The sequence below is a fragment of the Tyto alba genome, unplaced genomic scaffold (assembly GCF_018691265.1).
Source record: "Tyto alba isolate M040663 unplaced genomic scaffold, T.alba_DEE_v4.0 Super-Scaffold_2, whole genome shotgun sequence".
Lineage (NCBI taxonomy): Eukaryota > Metazoa > Chordata > Aves > Strigiformes > Tytonidae > Tyto > Tyto alba.
The window spans coordinates 23758881-23779900 of NW_024881282.1; the positions used below are offsets into that span (position 1 = coordinate 23758881).

General features: G+C 37.1%; 1 protein-coding gene and 1 long non-coding RNA gene across 7 annotated transcripts in view; one reads left to right on the forward strand and one right to left on the reverse strand.

The window, feature by feature from the left end:
* LOC116959113 overlaps positions 1–21020 on the reverse strand; it is a 36517-nt gene that overhangs the window by 10892 nt on the left and 4605 nt on the right. For 2 of the 6 annotated variants that reach the window (XR_004405643.2, XR_004405649.2), the window contains exons 2-6: positions 18498–18693; positions 12702–12876; positions 10820–10912; positions 8879–9054; positions 4094–4237 (exon numbers count right to left, since the gene is read on the reverse strand). This is a non-coding gene — a long non-coding RNA (uncharacterized LOC116959113). Of the gene's footprint in view, positions 1–4093; positions 4258–8878; positions 9055–10819; positions 10913–12701; positions 12877–18497; positions 18694–21020 lie in introns of all 6 variants that reach the window. The other 4 variants (XR_004405645.2, XR_004405647.2, XR_004405646.2 and 1 more) reach the window with 4 other exon arrangements.
* The window catches only part of USPL1 (ubiquitin specific peptidase like 1), a 38936-nt gene continuing 23160 nt past the window's right edge, over positions 5245–21020 (forward strand). The window contains exon 1 of the mRNA XM_032982798.2: positions 5245–5322. The gene's annotated coding sequence lies outside the window, so the exon portion shown is untranslated. The remainder of the gene's footprint in view (positions 5323–21020) is intronic.

Below are 21020 nucleotides of genomic sequence, written 5' to 3' on the forward strand. Positions count from 1 at the left end.
AGCACACCCAGCTTCTGGCTTGCTGTTGCTCTGAGGTTCATGAAAAGCGAGGCGGAGGCACTGCCCTCTGCATCTACAGACCCTTCTCTCACACATCCATCTGGCCTGAGCGCCGATTCCTGATGTCTTTTCACTTTGCTACCTCCTCCCTCTCCTTGCCCACCACTTGAAGATGAAACAGTAGTGTTGTTTTATCCTTATACATTTTACACTCTTTTAGTGAGACATCCTTAAGTGACCCAAGATGACTTGGTCTGGGGTGCTAGAATTAGAAACAGGATTGAAATGGCTACTTTTATTGCCTTCCAGTGTCTCCTCCGGAAATTGTGATCAATTTTGTTAATAGTTGCACATAGTTTTCATTAATGTGTCTACAGTCTTGCAGCCCAAACCAGACAAGAGATGGCCAGACAAGCTCCACATCAGTGGAAGCAGAGTTAGGTGAGCATCGACAATCTCCTTCTGAAAAAGAACAGGGACATAGACAGAAAAACTCACACACAGTGTACAGCTACGAGTAGTGTTAAGTGAAAAATTGATGGGAAGACCACTCTTTAATATAAATATACCTGTTCACTTTGGCATAAACTCCTCCACTACATATTATGAATTGTACAACAGGAATGTTATTTAAAAGCCAAAATACCTGACTCATGATACGTTGTATCTATTCTACCACAGCATTCTGTCTTACTCCTTCCAAAACCACAAGTCTGTTGTCCAGAGAACAAACATTCTGGAGCTATATACATATTTTCAATATACAAATCAGTGCAGGCTTAGAGTTAATACTACTACATAGCACATGAAAAAAAAAAAAACAAAACCAAATCAAACCAAAACAAAACATCCTAACAATATTGGAAAAAGTTTACTTCATGTACTTTTCAAAACCCTGCCTATCACCTTGTTGCTGTGAGTGTACATTTTATCTCCATATTACAGATACTAAAGATGTGTAGGACTAGAACCCTGGGCCAGTTTTAGACCTGCTTCTTGCAGTGTTCCAGTATGAAGCTTCTGTAACATAAGTGATAATTTGTGTCACATGTTGTCAATAGGTAAATCTGTTTTGTCTTTCACATTTTTATTAAACAAGGAAAAATTAAATTGGTAGGAAAGCCAAAATTAAAGGAGAGCCAAGAGCACCAGAGGCCAACTGGTTCACTCTGATGAGCATTTTCACAACGTGGAGAGCATTAGATTTGTGCTATCAACTTCCCAAATAAAAGCATTTCTGAATCTGTCTAAATTATTAAAAAAATACACAGGTGGCAATGGAAAGCAAATACTTCTATAGTCTCTCATCAGATAGTCCAGAAATGAATATGCTGAAACTGTGCCACTTTACAAGGGAAAAAAAAAAAAAAATTAGTTTCTCAGTTCCAACTTACGCTCACAAGGCAGATGTAGCCTACAAACTCAGCAAATCAACAGTGTGAAAAAGAGCAATCAGACATGGTAAAACACAGCTTTTTAAAAGAAAATACATTCAGTAAGTAATTGATAGCACACACGTCCAATGTGCATAAAACTTCTCAAGGATTCAAACAGGCATGAGTGTCTTGCACATTTTTATATGTAATGGCATCAAGTTTCACTGTGGGCTGCAATATTGAGGGCATGCCTTTAGGCAGGCATGTTCATTTAACATATGAGTCATTCAATGTGGAGACAACATAACAGAAACATCCACAAACTAATGAATTGTGAAAGAACTATAACATTTTCCCCCTCAGGCTTCCACCTACTAAAGTGTCACAAATAAAGTTAATATCAGAAAAATGATTTAGCAAAAGAGGAATTAAACACTAAATGACAGTCCACTCTTTTACAAGTCAATCACTTCTTTTAACTGTGTTTATTTGAAGCAATACCAGTCAGTACAGTCACCTTAGAAAAGGTCAACAGAAAAAGACACGCCAGGCTAGATTTTTATAACTGCTGCAACTACAGATAAGATACCTCTATGACATGGAAATTGCAAACTAGTTTTTTCTTCACTGATACCGTCCTTCAGAAGTTGAGGGGTTTTAAAACTAAGAGCTCACTCCTCCCCTCCCCCCTTCCGAAAAGTTGGTTTAAAATACAAACAGATCAAATAAATAACAAAACACTTGCCATGCAATGGACCAGAGTGAAAGATTAGCCTGGCAAAAAAAGTTATGAGCAGCCTAACTTCCTCATCCCAAGTTACCGCGATAGCCTACAGAATCACAGCAGTTTAAAAAAACCACTTGTAAATATATCTAAGCAGATATCTAAGCTTGTATCCATATATCTAGCATGCATACTTGTCCACTGCAGCTAGAAGAATCTAGTATGCCTTTACATTACAGTTTACAGTTGCTGATTTGTGTTTTGCATTTTGGCACTGGAATGAGTGCATAGCACTTTGAGGGCCAGATTTTATCTCCCACCCACCTAGAAAGCAAAAACGAAAAGCTGAATGTTGCAGAAAGGGATATGAAATAGAAGTCACTAATAGTCACTTCCATACCAATCTAATTTCAAATGAGGAGACTGCTTACATTAATCTTTTCAGGTCTAACTTGTACACTTTTAGGGGGCCTTTGGAGTCTGGCCGCAGACCTCTCAGGAGTTCATCTACTAGTCACTCTCTGTACTTCCTCTCCCAGTACCTTCGTGAGGATATTCTGGTTTAATTAATGCTGCCTTAGGTACCTGTTAAGTTATGGTGCAACTGAGTACAGTGCAGCTGGATTCTGTCAGCTAGGCTGGTACTCCTCCCCACCAAGACACACTACAGTCTTGCTGCTCTCATCGGGTGCCCGTAGGAGGTATCCGTGTTAGCACAGCGATGAGTCTGAGCTCCCTATCCTTGCCTCTCAAGGGGGCTAAGGCCTCTGACAGGCACGCAGTGGAGCAAACGCTGTTACTACTCTCAGACATTAACCACCACCCCTCTGACCAACATTATCCGTCTGATTAATGCCTAATCTGCTTGGGAATCAGCTTCCTGAGCCACCACAGCTTTCAGCATGGCATGGGAAAATTAAGAATTCTTGAGGTGTGTCAAACCCCTAATTTCACTGGAAGTAGCATGCTGCTGGAGCAGCTACCTCAGCTATGAAACTAGTTCATCAGAAAAACACTCAGTCTCTGTGCTGCTCTTTTTTACGTAGTATATACATACCCAGGACCTCAAAATACCCTTAAGAAAAAGTTTTGAGAACTGCCAGCTATTACCAGAACAATTCCACTGCAATACCAAACACCAGTGGGATTCAAAGTGTAGGAGCTAAAAGGGAGGCACAAATTCTTTGTGAATTTCAAGAAGTCAGTATGTACACAGATAAGAACATAATTACTTTTGGTGAAAACAAGAATTTTTGCTTAAGGAGTTGTTGGCCTAAGCTATTTCAAAGACTAAATTTAAAGGAACCACTTCTACTATACTGTAGTTACAGTAAAACTTCCACTGGTGTTTCTGCTTGCATTTTCTAATTGTGTACATTATTTATATAGTATGAAACTTCCAACAAAGTAGTACTAGTGTAGTAACTTAGCATGCTGCTGTTCTTCTACTTTTTTTTTTTTTTTAAACCTATACAAGGATTAAAAGTTTCCAGCTGTGATTAATTTGTCATTAATTTGTCAATAATTACATAAGTGTTTTGTTTCTCCTGCAAAGTTGGAGGCAGTGCCTGTTAGAACAGTTACACGAGTAGTGATGAAATATGCCACAAGAGGTTAGTTATAACATACTCTAAGTATACTCTGAGTGGAAAAAAAAAAGCTGTTTTTTTAAATGACAGTTCAAAAATATTCAGTTCTAAATGTTCAGAGAAACAGGCTCACAAACAGGAAGCCATCCATGGCCACTAACTACTTTTCTTGCATATAAGAACAGTTAAAGTATCTTTTTATTTCAGAGATCACTGCTAAGTAAACTAAAGTTGTTGTACACTGTTTCAGAATTTAAAATACTGCACGATATAGAGCAATCCTTCTACTTTTCACATTTCAGAAGAAAATTTTAATGAAACAGACACATCTTCAGAGAGATAGAAAAAACCATTTTACTGAGAACTACCATGTACTGTTTCATAAATTACATGCAAATTCTTACCAGAATGCCACTGCTTTTGAAGATGCCATAGCCATTGTTATCCTTAAGATATCCATTCATATCCATCATTAGTATCCTGCTCATTTTGCACTTAAGCTTCAGAATGGATTTCTGACAAGCAACTCGCACCTACCAAAATGGTTTCTAGAAAGCAAATTTAAAAGCTGTAAAACATGGAAAACAAACCAACAATTTACAAAGCACTGCAAATGCAATGCAAACACAGTCAATATAAAATTCATTTTGAAACGCTCATCATATTATGCTGGACTGTAATATAACTACAGTTATTGTACTTTTAAATCACTAGTTCACCTATAGAAAAACTGCAAGAGCAAAGTTCGTCTTACCCTGTTAAATCTCATATACTTCATCTCATTAGAGGTAGTCATTTGCCTAGAAGTGATTTCTTATAAAAAAAGCAGGTAGAAAGAATATTATTCTTAATCATATTTAGGGTCTTCTAAGGACTAATGAAAACTGAAGTTCCATTATGCTGGACAGCGCATAAACAGAACAGTAAAAGTTCCCCCGATCATATAAAAAACGACAGTCTAAACAGATAAGGCAGCATGGGGGGAAAGTTCACACGCAGCACAAACAGCATGATTGTAGTAAATGTAACAGTAGCTCTATTTTGGGGGTGGCTTTTGCTTGGAAAGAAAATGGAAGGAGATACAGAGTAAGGAGGGCAGACTGGGTGAGGTGAAACATGAAGTAAGCAGGATTGAAGCAGATGTAAAGAGGCAAAATGGACAGAAAGAGGGTGGAACAAACAGCCCATGAGCATAGGACAGAGAACGGCTCATTTAATCCAGTCACTGTTCTCTGAATGGTCAAAGGTCCCTGGGCTTTTGGCTTTCTGTTCCTGCTAGTTAGTCTCTGACTAGGTCCTTTCTTTACTGCTCCCAGGCTTAGAGCAGAAGGGTTATACTGATTTTCAGTCTTGTCCCCATCATGATCCCCTCCCCACCTTTTAATATGGGATCAAGGTCTCTCCCTCACCTGTAGCTTTAAAACAAAAATCATCTGAATCTGTTCAACATGTTCTTTATGGAAGGAGCACATGCAGATCATCCTTATTCACAAGTGATCCAAATTCTGATATTCTGACTTCAACTTTCTTAATTGTTTCTTAGGTAACACATACTTGACACGATTCATTTACACAGCAGAAAAGCGAGGCAAGACACCGATCCATTAAAACAGCAGTTGAAAGCTTGATCAGAGTATGTAAAACATTGTGTTTCATACTGAACAAGAGAGTTAAGCTAGGATTTGGGGTGGGGACAGTTGCTCTAGAGGCTCTGGTGCATGCAGCCAAATGAAAATATTCTAACCATTCACAGTAAAATGTACTTATTCTAGTATTAACTGAATAGATTAGGTTTATATTAGACAGGAGGATGCATTTTTATTGTCAAAACACTCATCATTTATATCCTCTAGCATAGATGGAGGTAAGTCAGTGCAAGTTTGCCCACAAAGGCAAATCAAACCTATGAAACTGAATTGGTGTAACTTTTTATGGGGCTCTATGGATAAGGGCAAATAAACCAGAATGAGGTCACTTTCTTCTGGTATAAGGTCTCCAATACAAATAGTTTATGCAGGCACAGTAACTGCAATATAATTAAAAACAATTTCTGGAATTGGGACAGCCCTCCTAGGTTGTTTCTTTCTATGCAGAAATAGGCTCTTAATATATAGTTTTATACTGAAACAGCTTTATTCACGCTATGGGGAAAGATACTTTAGTTACGCTAGTACAGATAAGGTAGCAAAATGTCTGATAGAGAACTTAGTGTCTCAGATATAGTCTCTTTACCTATTGCAAGATAGTTGCAATATTCCTGGTGCAGGCAAGGCTTTAGAGTACTAATTCTTAACTTAAAAAATAATCCCTCCTGTGTAATTCCCAGAACATCGTCAACCTTTGAAATGTCAATGGAATTACTAGAGAAAAAACAGACTTTGAGTTTCTGCCAGATTCTGTCAGGAGTTCAGCTGACAAGGGTTTTCTGTGTGCCACTCAGGTGTCACTCTTTTCATAATACTTTTTCTTTTAAATTTTTTTTTTTTTTCAGCGACAATGCTGTGATAATTATGAATCTTAGTAAAAACAGTAGTAAAAACAATGTGTGTTTTGGCTTGAAAAATACACATAAATGCAATTACTTCTCCTCAGCCAGACTACAGTTTTGGAAATTATCTCTGACTTGCCAAAGACAATAACAGGCAAGTAGTTACCCAGCAAAATCCCTCTAGTTCAGCTGCACAATAGTACTTCCACCACTGTCTATACTTTATTTGGTTGTTTGAAACAGCATCTGCAATTTCAGGCTGTGCTGTTAAAAAAAAAAAAAACAAACAACTTTTTTGCTTCTAAAGGAATGAACTTTAGTTACTTCACCAAGTATTCCTTAAAGGAGAATAGAGCTAAAAAATAATAAAATGTTTTAACGAGTGTGTTCCCCTTAGGACACTATGAATGGTGTCTCCCAGACAACTGAGTTAAGACACTAGAATCACCTGATAAAACAAGAATGTATTTTCCTCCTTACTTATGACTTGTTTTACAACAGCTTCCAAAACAGAATCAAGATAAATGCGTATACGCATATTTTTGTCTCCCTATCTCCCTCTCCCCCCAAAGTGAGAACCCTGCTCCCAGAAATCTTTGGATAAAGTGAAATATCTACAATAGTAACTTGCTTATCAAAGGTGAACTGTATGTGCTTCGTTACGAACTGTATCAACTGTAACCTAGCTAGCACATAGAAAGTACTGATATCAGTTATTTAAAAAAAAAGGTTTTGTTTTTTTTTTTTTAATAACTTAAACTTGTTCTAATCTTAGGGATGGATCTGTGTTGCAAACTGAGGTATTTAAAAAATGCTTTTTTTGTTTACTAGTTGGTCAGCCTCAGGAAGAACAAAAAAATTGAAAATAAAAATCAATAATACAATCCTTGTAATAGTAGCATCCTGTCTTATAAAGGGGTAGGGCATACTTACACAGAAAATCTTGTCAAACAAACAGGACATCTCTATATAGAAAGATTATCTCATTACAAATAGTTAACAGAGCACTTTAAGGATCTGCCAGTAAATGTAGTCTATTATAAATAGGAATTGTAATTTTTCAATGCTATGAAATTCTGTAATAAAGTAACTTCATCTAAAATATTTGTTACTTACAGAAAGCTTTTTGAAGGATACAATACAATTAAGTTATGTTTAAATCAACTTCACTGCTCATTTTGACATACACAAAATTTTTGTGATGGTGGGCTATTTTTTTCAATAGGCTCAGGGGGAAAAAATGAGGAAAATCATTCTTTTTTCCTAGAGATTCTAAAGCTTTTTCCCCCAGATCCCTTAGCCAAGATTCTCTTTCCAATCCTCAGAGCTCCACCTTTCTTTATTACTAAGGTGAGATTAATCTTGGATATATATATTCTGCTAAATAAAACATGGCTAGGAAATTTGCTCCACACAGCACTTGCCTCTTCTGCCCGCGCTGTGCCCCTAAGAGGTGTAAGACTCAATTCATTACCCTTTGTTATGTGAAGGATAGTCAGATAAACAAGGTTAGAGGGTGGGAACATATATGACCGATGTCTTCAGGATTAAATGATCCAGTAGGAAGTTAGTCCACAGCAAGTGGCAATGAAAGACACAGTCTCTAAAAATGGAGGAGAGAAGAAGCAGTAGCAGAGACAGGTCAGACTCTAAAGTAAATACCCTCACCTGGTGTTTAGCAGCAGAAGGCTATGCCAAGACAGACACTGCTTAAAGAATTACAGTCATGTTCATCAATGAGAGAGAGAGTAAATAATTTCTGGAAGCAGTCATGCAAACAGCTGGTAGAACTTAGCAAAAAGATAAGTCTCCAACCATGGTCTTAATTTAAACCAAAGCAGAGGGCACTTCATCCATCTACAAACTGAAATACTTTGCCCCTTAGTTTAAGGGTGTCTTCAACTGAACCACTGTCCTTTCGAAGTATCTGGAGCCCCAAAGCCGGGTCTCTAAATCACTGCTGTATTCACAGTGCTACATAAAATGAAATTCAGGTCACTGACTATCTCTCTCTGATGTAATGACTGCAGTCCTCATTTGATACCTAGTACAGTATTTGTATACTGTAAGATGGTATTCCACAACATACACAATTACTCATTCCTCAGTAAGATAATGAAGTTAATCTTCAAGGTGCTACAGTCTTCAGCACCTCTTCTTAGTGAGCATGTCAGGAATGAGACATCCTCTCTTGGAAGACCCTGAAGCTTGCATAGCTGTATTGCAGATAAGGCAGAAGAGGCTCCTTCTTCAAAAATGTAACCAACCAGCTCAATGTGACAACATTAAAATGGTGGGATCCATGAGGAGAGTATTTAAGCTGGATGTTGATTATCAGGACAACAAATTTCTGGGCCTGGTCTCAAAAGAATGTCGTGATGCTGGTCAACAAAACTGACATAGTGTGTTGGGTGGTATCCAGCCTTGCTATCGTCGTTAAGCCCTAAGGTAAGCTGTACATCAGCTCTCACAGCCAACGAACCATCTCTCAGACATTCTTGGATCACAAGCTCCAAGAACAAGTTAAGTATGTCTCTCTGAGACAGTGGAGAGGAAGCTAATTGTGTTCCAAAGAGGAACGGAACAGAGATATTCCATAATACTAATACATCAATGTGTTCAGCACAAAAAGAGGTACGTGTACTCTTATATTGCTCAGATACTGTGCTTCCAATTTATAGTGCTAATGGCACATACTTACCTATAGTGATACGGAGTGTCTCTTAAAACACGTCACTTCTCTGAGATTGAATGTGCTGTCTTCTATGTGATTTTTTTTTTATTATTATTAAGAACTCTTAGTAACTGTTGCTTAGATTTTACATAACTTTACAAAGTCAAGAGGTGCAGAAGTTTGCCCACAATTGTGTAGTATACCTGTGACAAGAATTACAGGGATTACTGAATTGTCTAGGGCAAAAAAAAAAAATCTGCATTTTTCATCACCCCTGAAGAAACATGCAACTTACTACAAGCATGGGATATTTCTTCCACGTACTTAAATTAATTAGAGAGCTACTATGAAAACACTTGTATTTTAATATTTTTGTTTAACCAATTGCTTGGCAGGAATAGTTGCTTACTTTCTTAAACCAGATGATCTACTTCAGATGCACCTGTTTTTCTCACAGTCTATATTGCCTATAGAACTGAACATAGAAAACCCTAAATGTTGATGTTAATGGTTCATAGAAGTTAAATATTTTAAAAAGGTAATACATGTGTTTCTTTGATTTGCTGTAATCTTTTCTCTTAAAATACTCTCCATTTTTATTACTGATCTCAAATACTGATCTTTTACAGTGTCTTTCTGGTTTTGAAGAAGGCAAGGAAGTAAGTCTATAATAGAAATTGTGTAAGTCTTAAAAAAAAAAAAAAATCCCCAAAGCTTTAATGTTTTCTCTTTGAAACACTATCATGCAGAAGAAAAACTTTTTGTTTTTTAAACAGGATTCTTGCTCTTTTTTCTACCAATTACAGAACTATTTTCTACCTTTTCTTCTCCCTCTCCCCCAAAACAGAGAGTGAAAGAGGACCCTGGGTGATAAACTAGGACAGATTACTGGAGATGGCCATAACAGTTCCTGTTCCCATTGTGCACCCTGTTCCTCTCCCAGTTTCCTGCCTCCGTTACTGAGGCAGCAGTACCTGCTGCACCACTGTCCTTTCCAAGAGCAGAAATAATGTAAAGCAGCACAACTTCCGGGTGACTTTAAGGCTCTAGGTTACAAACTACTTTGAGCTGTTGCAAGACAGACAACTGAGCTATCCTCTCCCTGGAGAAAGTGGGACCCAGCTGGAGCAGGAAACAAACCATGTTAATCCCATGATCTGAACAGAGCCCCTAACACTTATTCTAATATAGAAGCTGTTACTTCTAAATTATGCATGCATTACCAAAAGACATCTCTGTCTTTGCAAAATGGAAATTGCAGTAGCTGAACTAGCTACACACTCATAGCTACATGTTGGAAAACAAGATAAAAATGTGGCTGGGAATAGAACTAGACATTCATGTTCTGTGCCAGTGAAGAAGTCCTCTTTAGAAACAGTACTGCTGAAATGTTAGATAACTATATAATGCTCAAACTGTAACTAACAAATTCTCTCACAAATATAGGCAAATCTATTTTAAATGTAAATGTTAAGTGGAAAATATTTATAGTTTAAGTTGTACCCTTTGCTACTTAATTACCATAATTTAAAAAAGAAGAAACCTTTGAGTTCCTCCTCCAAAGAATTTATTTACCTGAACTGTAGCTTGGGAGTCCCCAGTAGTCAGTCTGTTCTGAGATTCTCATCCCACTGAATGTCAAGGACCCAGTATTTCAAGGATAGGATTTCAAAATCACTTAGTGATGACTTAACTTTGTCTCACTAAAGATAAACCAACCTTTATTCCCACTCAGGTCAGCTCATTGATTTCACGGAAAACACATTTAGAAAGCAGAGCTGAGTATTTTCAGAAATTCCACCCATGAGATAAAAAGGACAAAAAACCCAACAAACAGAAACTGATATAAACCATTTGAGACTTCTAGATGCATGATAAATCAAGTATTTTTGTAGATTCGTGTGTATTACAAGTAATTGAAATTACTTTTAACCGCTCGATGAAATGTTATAACCTCAAATACCTTACCTTCTTACTCTTCAGATACAGAACTCTGTTCTTTGAGGAAAACCCGATTTTGTCCATGTACAGGAGATTGTGCTAGAAACAATAATAGTTCTGCTGAAAGATTAAGAAGAAAAATACACTCACTGCTCTCAATATCCATACTGAATAATACTGAACTTGTTTTATGTTCTACTCTTGTCCTACTTTGGCTTCTGTGGAAGTGTGTTTAATAAAAGTTTGACTTCACGTACAGCCAGAATCCATTCTCACCAACAAGAAAACCTAATACGCTTAAGAATATTGTTCTTTAAACATGTTAAAAATAAAGTCAGATTCATGAAAGCTCTCAAATTTTATAATTCTGTAACATTTATAAAAAAGCATTTTAAAATTGGTATCTGGTAGACACTATTCATAGTGTTCATACTTCAAAATAAAACCAGAAAATTTAAGAAGTATCTCCAGAATAAATTCTCTGTTGTGATGATTTCATTGAAATGTGTTCCAACTTTTGGAACTTCACTGAAGCAACGTCCTCCTTTTCATTAGAACTATCCTGATTTAGAGTACCTTAACAGTTCAAAAGCGTTTCTGATTCTTAGTTATCTGTTACATTTATAAAGCATTTATTTCAAACAATATTTTCATGTTTTCTCTAAGTATAAGGGGACTAAAGTAAAGGCTTACACAAAAAAAGTACTGGGTTTTCTATATCACTGAAGTTCTTAGGCATCAGTACCATACCAGGATGGCATTGATAAAAAGTTAAGCACGTGCACAAAAACATGCAGAACAGGAGCCACTGTTTCTGGACCCAAAAGATACAATAGTATTAAATTTTTTAAATCTCATACTTTTCATTCTGTAGGATTTTTAGCAAGACAAATGGTATGGTTAAGGCTTCTCAATTCATACATGTATTAGCAACAAAGTAGACAGGTATCATTAAAAGGTTATAGATTTGCATGCACCACTGAAAAAGCTGACAAACTGTACTCTGCCTTTCTGATATGAAGCAATCTGGTTGTTTGGGCTTTTTCTCAAATTACCATGTGTTTGACTACTGGTTGGAACACCAAACCCATAACTAGTGAGAGAACCCCTGCAGTTTGCAATGAGAACACAGGAAAAGAAACTCAAGTACCTGTTTAAATATTAATAATTATTTTATTACTCTGCTGCTAACACTTCTTATTGAACATACATTGCGTACAGTTCGCATGCAGAAAATAACTGTAAACCAACTTCTGCTGTGAAGGCATTATTATGTTAGAAAAATAATTGGATGTCTAGAAAAAAATAAACACAACGTACAATAACCATTCATCTAAAACTAAATCCTGATCCAGTGTTACCATGCCAAGATTTGAAGATCCATTTTAGGAAAAAAATTCTGACTGGCAGAAGATTCAAAAGCTGATTGATTTTTTTTTTTTTTTTTTAAATAGAAAATTTGAAGTTATTCCAAGTTGTGAAAGCCTGACAGTGGCTTCCTGTTCCTTTCCCCTCAATAATTTGAGACTTAGTAATTAACACTTACATCCAGAACAACAACTCTGGCTTAGCAAAATACTGAATTCGGAAAATAAACACATAAGAAAACTCTGAAAAAGAACTCTTAGCAGAAGGGGCATTGTGTCATTACGATCATCATAATCTCCATCCTCAACAGCTACTTCAGAGATAATAAATTTTCTAGACAACAATTTCCCTCCATGCATCTTGTAAGTATGCATGCTACTGCATGTGCCTTTTCATTTCAAGATCCTTTACGTGTCAAATGACCAACACAAAGGCTGCCAGGTTCTGACATGACCCTGCATGTATGCTAATTTAAACAAAATACCAGCCTACCAAAACCAAATAAATATTATTTTAAAAATAACAAAGAAAAAGTACTTACCTGAACTTGACAAAGCACCTCTTGGCTGCATCGGTACTGTTTCCCAAATGAAGGCTCTTCCTTGCAAATAAGTGAGCTTTCTTCAGATCATTATTCTGTGGCACAGGCTCCTCCAAATGGTAGAATGAATGTATTGCCATTATTGAAAATTTACAGATAATCTGAAGAAATTGAACTGAAAGCAAAAAATACAGTGTCTTTATTTTGTGTAAACTTACTGGAAAGACTTTACTTAGTTTTCAAGAACTTGTTATTTATCAGTAGTATTTAAAAACGCATGGAGGATATGTATATGCACTGATTGATAAAGTAAGTTGATAAATGAATTAACTAAACTGGAAGGACAGTTCATTTGAGCAGAAATACCCAGGTAAAGAACTTCCATGTAATGCTACTGTGGAGCCCCATATCAATAATTTTTACAGCTGTTTCTTTTACAGTGGGCACATTGCAAATAAGTTTTCACCAGGGCATCTATAATGATACATGTATATTTGCAGAACACTTACTTGTAATTAAGAATTATCTTCAAGTAGTTCAAGTTATTCCTTCCAGTGTGAATTACTTTTTAACTGCAAATACTGAATGACATCTACCATTGTTATGCTAAAATATCCAGCCTTAGAAGATTTCCCGCAAATTCCTTTCAACTTTCTCTGATTTTAGAGAATGTGTATAGCATTCTATTTTGGATGCTTATTTGAAGACAAGATTAATTACTTCTAAGACAGATTCTAGAGGCATAATTTGATGAACATCTATTTTGATAAAAGTGCCAGTTCAAACAGAGGTAACCCTCTTGCTGTTTATTCTCATCCTTGTGCCACAACCTCATTTGTGCAGAGGGATCTGCTGGTGGAGCCACTCGCTACACCATATTGAGGAACTAACTTGGGTTCAAAATTGCTGCTTGCCATAAACTTCACTTAAAGTTAGGATCAATTTTCTGATCCAAGTCACTGCATGACGACACAAATGACTGTGTTAATACAACAGGAGGGAAAATGAGAAAACAAGAGCACATAGCTAATTGCAGCTACAAATGTCAGCACTTCAGAAACTACTGTTGTCACCCAAGTGTAAATTACAAGGTAGATAGATCCCAGCTTTGCCACTGAAAGCAGTATAGGATATTCTTGGACTGCTTTATCTTTCATTTCCATCTCTGCGTCACAGTTCACTGTCCCCACAATTGCACCAAAAATTGGTGCTTGTAGGGCCACACCAAAATTGCTTGGGTTACACTTTCCTACCAGAGGCCACACGTTGCAAATTTAAGCAGGTGGGATGAACTACACATGGCACATGAGTATATGAATATGTACGTGGGTGCATCTCTCTTTTCCACTAACAACAGAACCAACCTAGATCACTGTTCAGACTGCTAAAGGCAGAAGAAATTAATGCTGTTTAAAGTGTCTGACAAGGTTATGCCTGACCCTTTCTAACTCTTGAATCCACTACCTGGTTTGAAACAGTTCCGTTACAGTTTAATAAGAATTCAGAGATTTCAGAATTCCACATACTGGGCAGGTTGACCCACAAACTGAAGGAGAGGCTGCAGCATATGCCCATGTAACTAGAGAACAGACACATACATAAGAAACACACCTTATAAATGCCCCAGCTGCAGCTGGTACTTTTCATTACCTCTAAGATACAACCACATAGGAAACTAGGCACTGTTAGATCTTGTGCTCAGAGAACTACTTGACTATCCATTTACTATTCAAATCTCCTTACGTGGCGTTAAAATACAAGTCCTTGGTCTGCAAGTTCCAGATCTGCTCCTTGTGTTCAGTTTAAAAGTACAGTAGGTACAACACTTGATAGCTTCTGGTCTCCCAGCACAGCCTCTCACCCTAATGAGATGCACTCTTCTTCCCAGATCAGCCCCTTCATCCTTTAGAACCACTGAATGAATGAATCTCATTGAGTCCTCATGACTTAGGGGTCCCTAGCACTTTATTCTAGAATTCAGTCTTTTAATTCTCTAAACAGATAATCAGATAATGTCCCATCAACATTATTTGAAAAGAATAAAAAGTCCTCAACATCTCTGTGGTGAAGAGTAGCATAAAAAGAAATCACTCTGCTCCTTCCTAGTGCTTCTTATGCCTTTTATTTGCTTTCTATACACCCTAAAGGTCCAGGAGGCCTGACAAGTCCTTAACACATTACTTACTATGTTATCATCCTCCTTTTCTTTTTAAATAAAAGCATACACAAACAACCAAGTATTTTCATGAAATATGCTGCTACCAACAAGACATGACAACTGTATTATGTTGCTGTGGTTAATTCACATATTTGGAAGGGTTAAATGTTATATAAAAACATTTCTAGTCACACGCATGTGAAAGTGATTGGCCTTTTACAGCCTGCAATTTTGAGATTTCCTCCCTCATCACCAACTTCTTGCTGAAGAGTAAATAATTAACAATTCTAAATGAGAACAGTTGAAGAGCTATCAGTACGTACAAATTTTACCCACAGGAAAGGAATTTGTATGAATTCCCTGCACATATTAATGAGAAGGATCATACTACAGTTAATCAAAATACAATTTATTAAATAATGATAAAAACTGTTCAGCTTAATAGTCACTTAACATGTACTGTTTATTAAACTCAACCAGTTGTGCCTCGACATCTACACATATTCAGAATCTACACAGTATATTTTAACAGTGGGGATTTTTTGGGGCATGGTGATGGGTTTCTTTGTTTATTTTCTAAACATAAGAATGCCCTCTTACATTCTGGGTCCTTGCTTTGGAAAGTTTTTAGGGCCTCGAGCCTTTCTTAGACTGCTAACCTGCAGTGATGGCTTTGTTACCATTGTCTCAGTGCTAGTGGTACCTGAATTAGGCAGGGTAAGATAAGTCCATTCACACAGCCCAGCTGCACATAAACCATCAAGTATTCAGGCACTCTGCTCTGGACTAGTTCCAGAACTAGAACCAGAGAGTCAACTGTATGCTAGGAAGGAATTCCTATACAAAGAATTCTATCTGATATAAAACTGTATACAATGAATTTGATGTAATACACAAAAAGGCATGTGTGCATCTCTTACTGTTTTCAATCTTCAACTTGGGTCAAAATTGTAACTCCATGCTACAACATTATGCAACAGGTAAAATAACTGCAGTGATTTGCTAGAGCTTATCTTATTCAATTAATATGTTTTTTAGAAGTGAGATATCTTTTTGCATAATACAAGTGTGATAATCATAAGATCATTCTAGTTGGAACAGGCCTCAGAGGTCATCTAGTTCAACCTCCTGTTCAAAGCTACATTAATATGTGAATACTTGTTAATGATATAGGTCGTACTCTTAACCTTGCAGACCACTAATCTCATGTAATCCTTAATCAAATGCACTCAACTGCCTTTGATAGGATTACTTATCTGCAGAAGGGTTTGTGGGACCAGTTACTTGCCGTACATTACTCCTAAACATGGCACATTATAGTACTTCCCAGCTACACCTGTAACCAGTATCACACTTCCATTTCACTTGCAATGTCTTTTGGGCAGGTACTGTTTTGAGAGCAACTTCTGAAGTGGGCCTGTGGGACTGTTGTGGTTTAATCCCAGCCAGCAGCTCAGCCCCACCCAGCCGCTCACTCACTCCCTTCTAGTGGGACGGGGGGAGAGAGTCAGAAGAGTAAAAGTAAGAAAACTCATGGGTTGAGATAAAGACAGTTTAATAGGTAAAGCAAAAGCCATGCATGCAAACAAAGCAAAACGAGGAATTCATTCACCACTTCCCATTGGCAGGCAGGGGCTCAGCCATCTCCAGGACAGCGGGGCCACATCACTTGTAACAGTTACTTGGGGGGACAAACGCCATCGCTCCGAGTGTCCTCCCAGCTCCTCCTCCTCCCCCCAGCTTTATATGCTGAGCGTGACACCACATGGCACGGGATATCCCTTTGGTCAGTTGGGGTCAGCTGTCCCGGCTGTGTCCCCTCCCAACTGCTTGTGCAGCCCCAGCCCACCGGCCGGCGGGGCGGCAGGAGAAGCAAAAAAGGCCTTGACGCTGTGTGAGCGCTGCTCAGCAAGAAGGAAAACATCCCTGAATTATCAACACTGTTCCCAGCACAAAGCCGAAACACAGCCCTATACTAGCTACTATGAAGAAAATTAACTCTATCCCAGCCAAAACCAGCGCATGTGCATGAGTAGATTGTGATATATAAGAATAGAATGTAGTGAAGTGGGGGGTGATAAACCAGTACGTGAGGCAGGAAGCACAGAGTTGGGTCCTGGTTGCAGGTGTTTCACAGGTTGGTGAATATAGGATAGAGCTCCTGCTCTGAGAGATACCTACAAAACCAGAGAAATTAATGCAATTGGCATCAACAGTCCTTTAATCATCAATGCCAGTGACTGAACTTCAGCAAAGTTTTGGAACCTCTCCTTAAGTACTACAGTTTTATTTTGTTCTTCCAATTTAGCTCTGATGAATACAAATCCAAAATGGAGATCCTTAAGTTTACACCTTTCTTTCATGCATGAAGAAGTGATTTAATATGGTACAGCATTGCTAATAATAACAAAACAAACAAAAAAAAAAAATCACTGAAACAATCCAAACATAAAAAGAAAAAAGTTGATATGTTTTCTAAAACCATGATTACCCAACAACACAAGCTGAATTAGAGAATAAATTTGCCTTAAATTAGTTCAGTGACATTCCTCTGTTCTGAAGCATGAAACAGTAGCAGTTCATCTGTGCTGTGTGGTGATATGTGAACTCTGCCACACTAACCAAAGAGAGAAGAAGAACTCATCTTCTAAAGAATGATTTTATTTAAACATTTATTACCTGTTATTGTAATTAACTTCTGCTATTAATAAAACTTAACTAAAATTAGGTCTGTTTAAAACAACTGAAAGAGAACCTAATACTTTATTTACTTTGTTAATTTATTAGGATTTCATGGTCATTTTTCTTTACTGTGGATGCTTTACTGTAAACCATAAAAATGCTATTTAAGTAACAGTAACAAGAAATAAACAACAGCAGGATATATAGAAAGAAATTGACTTTAGCAGCTTTGATAACTTTGGTCTTAGGCCTGTTGGAAAGGCATTTTTAAACACCAGTATTTTAAAAAAATACACTGGAAGCCTTTTGAATGCTACCATTCAAGACACTATTTACATGCTTTCCCCAAGCATTCATTAACAGCCACTACAGTCTGCTAGGTTGCACAGAGGGCCTGTCCCTATTTGACCTGATATACTAGCTCTTACAGTACAGGGTACTCCAAGAATTTGACTCTTAATTATCCACAAAAAATAGTTGAATTTGGACCTCTCAGCAAACTCTCCCACCAGCATATAGGTGGCAGAAGGCAGTTCACGTGACGGTGCACATGCATCAACCACACAATCATGAAAGGAACATGTTTGAAAGATGTAGGTAGGAAGCACCAAGAGGCAGGAATCAAGCAAGCAATTCTAAAGCCAAAAATGAGAGATCAGACAGATCCCCAAACTGAAAGAATATCTTCACCAGCAGAATTTCCACCTTAAATATCTTTATTTTATAGTTCTGTCAAGAAACCTTTAATATTTTTCTAATTAAAAGCTGAACAATTGATTCTACTAAATATTTAAGTTCCCTTTTAATACCAAACTATATTGCTTTTGTATTTTAGAAAACAAAATTTTACTAAAGAATACTCGTTTGCAACAAAACTAACTGCATTTCCATGTTTGTGGTAACCTTGTATAGTGGTAGGGTGTTTGGCATTCTAGTTGAGACAGAAAGTTCAATACCTGACTACCAAGTAACAAGTCACTGTCCTGGCACCTTGTCTGAGGGAAGAGTGAACAAATTTCAAGGAGAAGCTCTCATGGTAGCTTACAAAGACAGATATGCCCAAGCCTTGTTAGGTGCTGCTGCCATATAAAAAGCAGGTAGGTGATTCTGGGTTTTGCCCAAGGTGTGAAGCTACTTTCCTGACAACTTTGACTAGAAAACAAACAAGAAAAGAGCAAAAAGAAAAAACTTGTGAATGTCAATTATACTGTATTATATACAGAGAATGACCTCAGTATGCAGATGACGTGAGATCAGGACACCTCAAAAACTTGTGCACTAACACACCACAGGTTATGTGAAAATTACCAGTGTAGCTAGTTAATAACATTTCTGATGTAAGGAAAAAGCACTATTAGACTGAAAAGGACAATTACAGCCATTCCCTTCTGTTCTAAAGGCAAAGGTAGAAATTATGTGTTATGTAGAACAATTACTGAACATTATCACAGCTTTGGAACATACAATCTCTAATTTTAAAGCATAAAGAAAGGTTGAGAGATTGACAGGGAAGAGGGCAGACAATTAAATGCATTTAACAGGCCAGTTAAGTTGCAACACATGGGAACGAGAGAGGTGGTAAATTTACATCAGCAAACAAGAAGGTAGTTATATTCGGTTTCAGCTAGAAGTTGAACTATTGATATTTTCAGCTCCAGGGTAAAAAAGGTAATATTTTTTTTGTCACCACCATCATTCCTGCCGTCTACTCCCCACATCCCCCGCCAACACAGACTTAGGCATAAGAATTATAGAAAAATGCTCTACAAACAATTTGGGGATTTTTTTTTTTTAAACATTTATTTATTTTGAGAAGGATAATGGTCTCCAGGCCCAAACTGTTTGTTTTTTGAGGGTGAAGAACCACATGTATTCTTACAACAACCAGCATAACAAAACTCAATCATGATGTGGCCTTTCAGCACTACCACAAAATAAAAACTGACATATAAAAATATCCATGTTCTACACTTAATAAAGACAAATATTTTATTTGATTAACTGTAACTAAGGAATTAATTCATACCATCAGATTTACTAGTTGTTTCAGAAATATACATCAACACCAAGCCTGGTACTACGTTTTCAGGCATTAAGAAAAACCAAACACCAAAGGATAAGCCCATGAAAAACGGGAAAGATTTTGCAAAGGCTTCGAGTTCACACAGAATTAGTCCCATCAAGTTTAACAAGCTATCTAGACTCATGCAATTGTGTGCAAAATCAGGGAAGTATGCAATATGCTGGCAATTCAATAAAGAGGAGATGGGACAGGTATTTTTAAACCCTTCATTAGCATTAGTCTTTCTTTGCATTTATATAGCCCTCACCAGAGAGAGATGCCAGCAACTGGAGCCTCTGCTCACACATAGTGTCAGTGGCTATAACAGTACTAGCAGCCTTACACAGGATGTTTTCCTAAATGGGATTGTAGAAAGCAAAAAAATCCAAGACTAAACAAGAAAAGGAGCACAAGATAATGGTGATAAAATTTAGCTTAAGTGTCTTTAAGTACCAGAGAGAAAAGTCTCTAATGGATAGGTAACAATATGCCAGTATAAGTTTAACTAGATAAGTAAGAATGGATAATCTGTCACTTTTAAACTTTTCACAAAATATATCATTACTCCATCTTTCTCAGTATGGATTGCTATCTTACCAGCACAGAATCAGTTTACCTGAAGAGATTCCTTCCTTTTGAAAGTACCAGAAACTGGAATACATGAAGAATATCATAGGGCATGTTGTAGAGTGAAACAAGAACCAGTTAATTTCTTTGACAGCAAGGGTGTTAATATTCTTTGTTCTGCTAACATCTGAACCAAGTTCTGCAGGCAAGATATTTAGAAACTTTTTCCAAGAGTCACAAGGGTTTGACTTTAATTAATATGCTTGATTATCACTTATTTTCAAAAAAACCAAAACAGCTAGCCTTCAAAGCTACTTTGAAAACAGAATGAAACAATTAAATACTTTGTTAAAGAGTCATGTCATATCAAATACTGCATACTTGCATAGAGAGAATTTGGAGTTGATTTCCCTTTTATAAATACACACAAAAGAGAAACAGCACATTTTACATTATCTGAATTTTCCTAAGTCCTATAAAACACTGCCTTCAGCTGCTATTGCTGCAAATCACCATTCTCAAAATTACCTTACTGATAAAATGAATTACCTTACTGATAAAATGCCTTTGAATGCCACAAGTCAATCACTTACTACTATAATCACAACTAAGAAAAAAAAAAAAAAACACAAAGCAAAATAAGAAAACCCCACACACCTTAGAAATCTCAGACTTTCTTGCAGAAGGATAGAAAGCCAGTATAAAGGCCAAACAAAAAGGAGAGTTAAATATAACCTGCCTTTAAAGAGCAACACCAATTAAAGAAAAAGCAGTATGAGACCAGAAACCAACACATCATATTTGGGCATCAAACACTATTCTATGATTTGTTCACCTAATTTCAAAACAC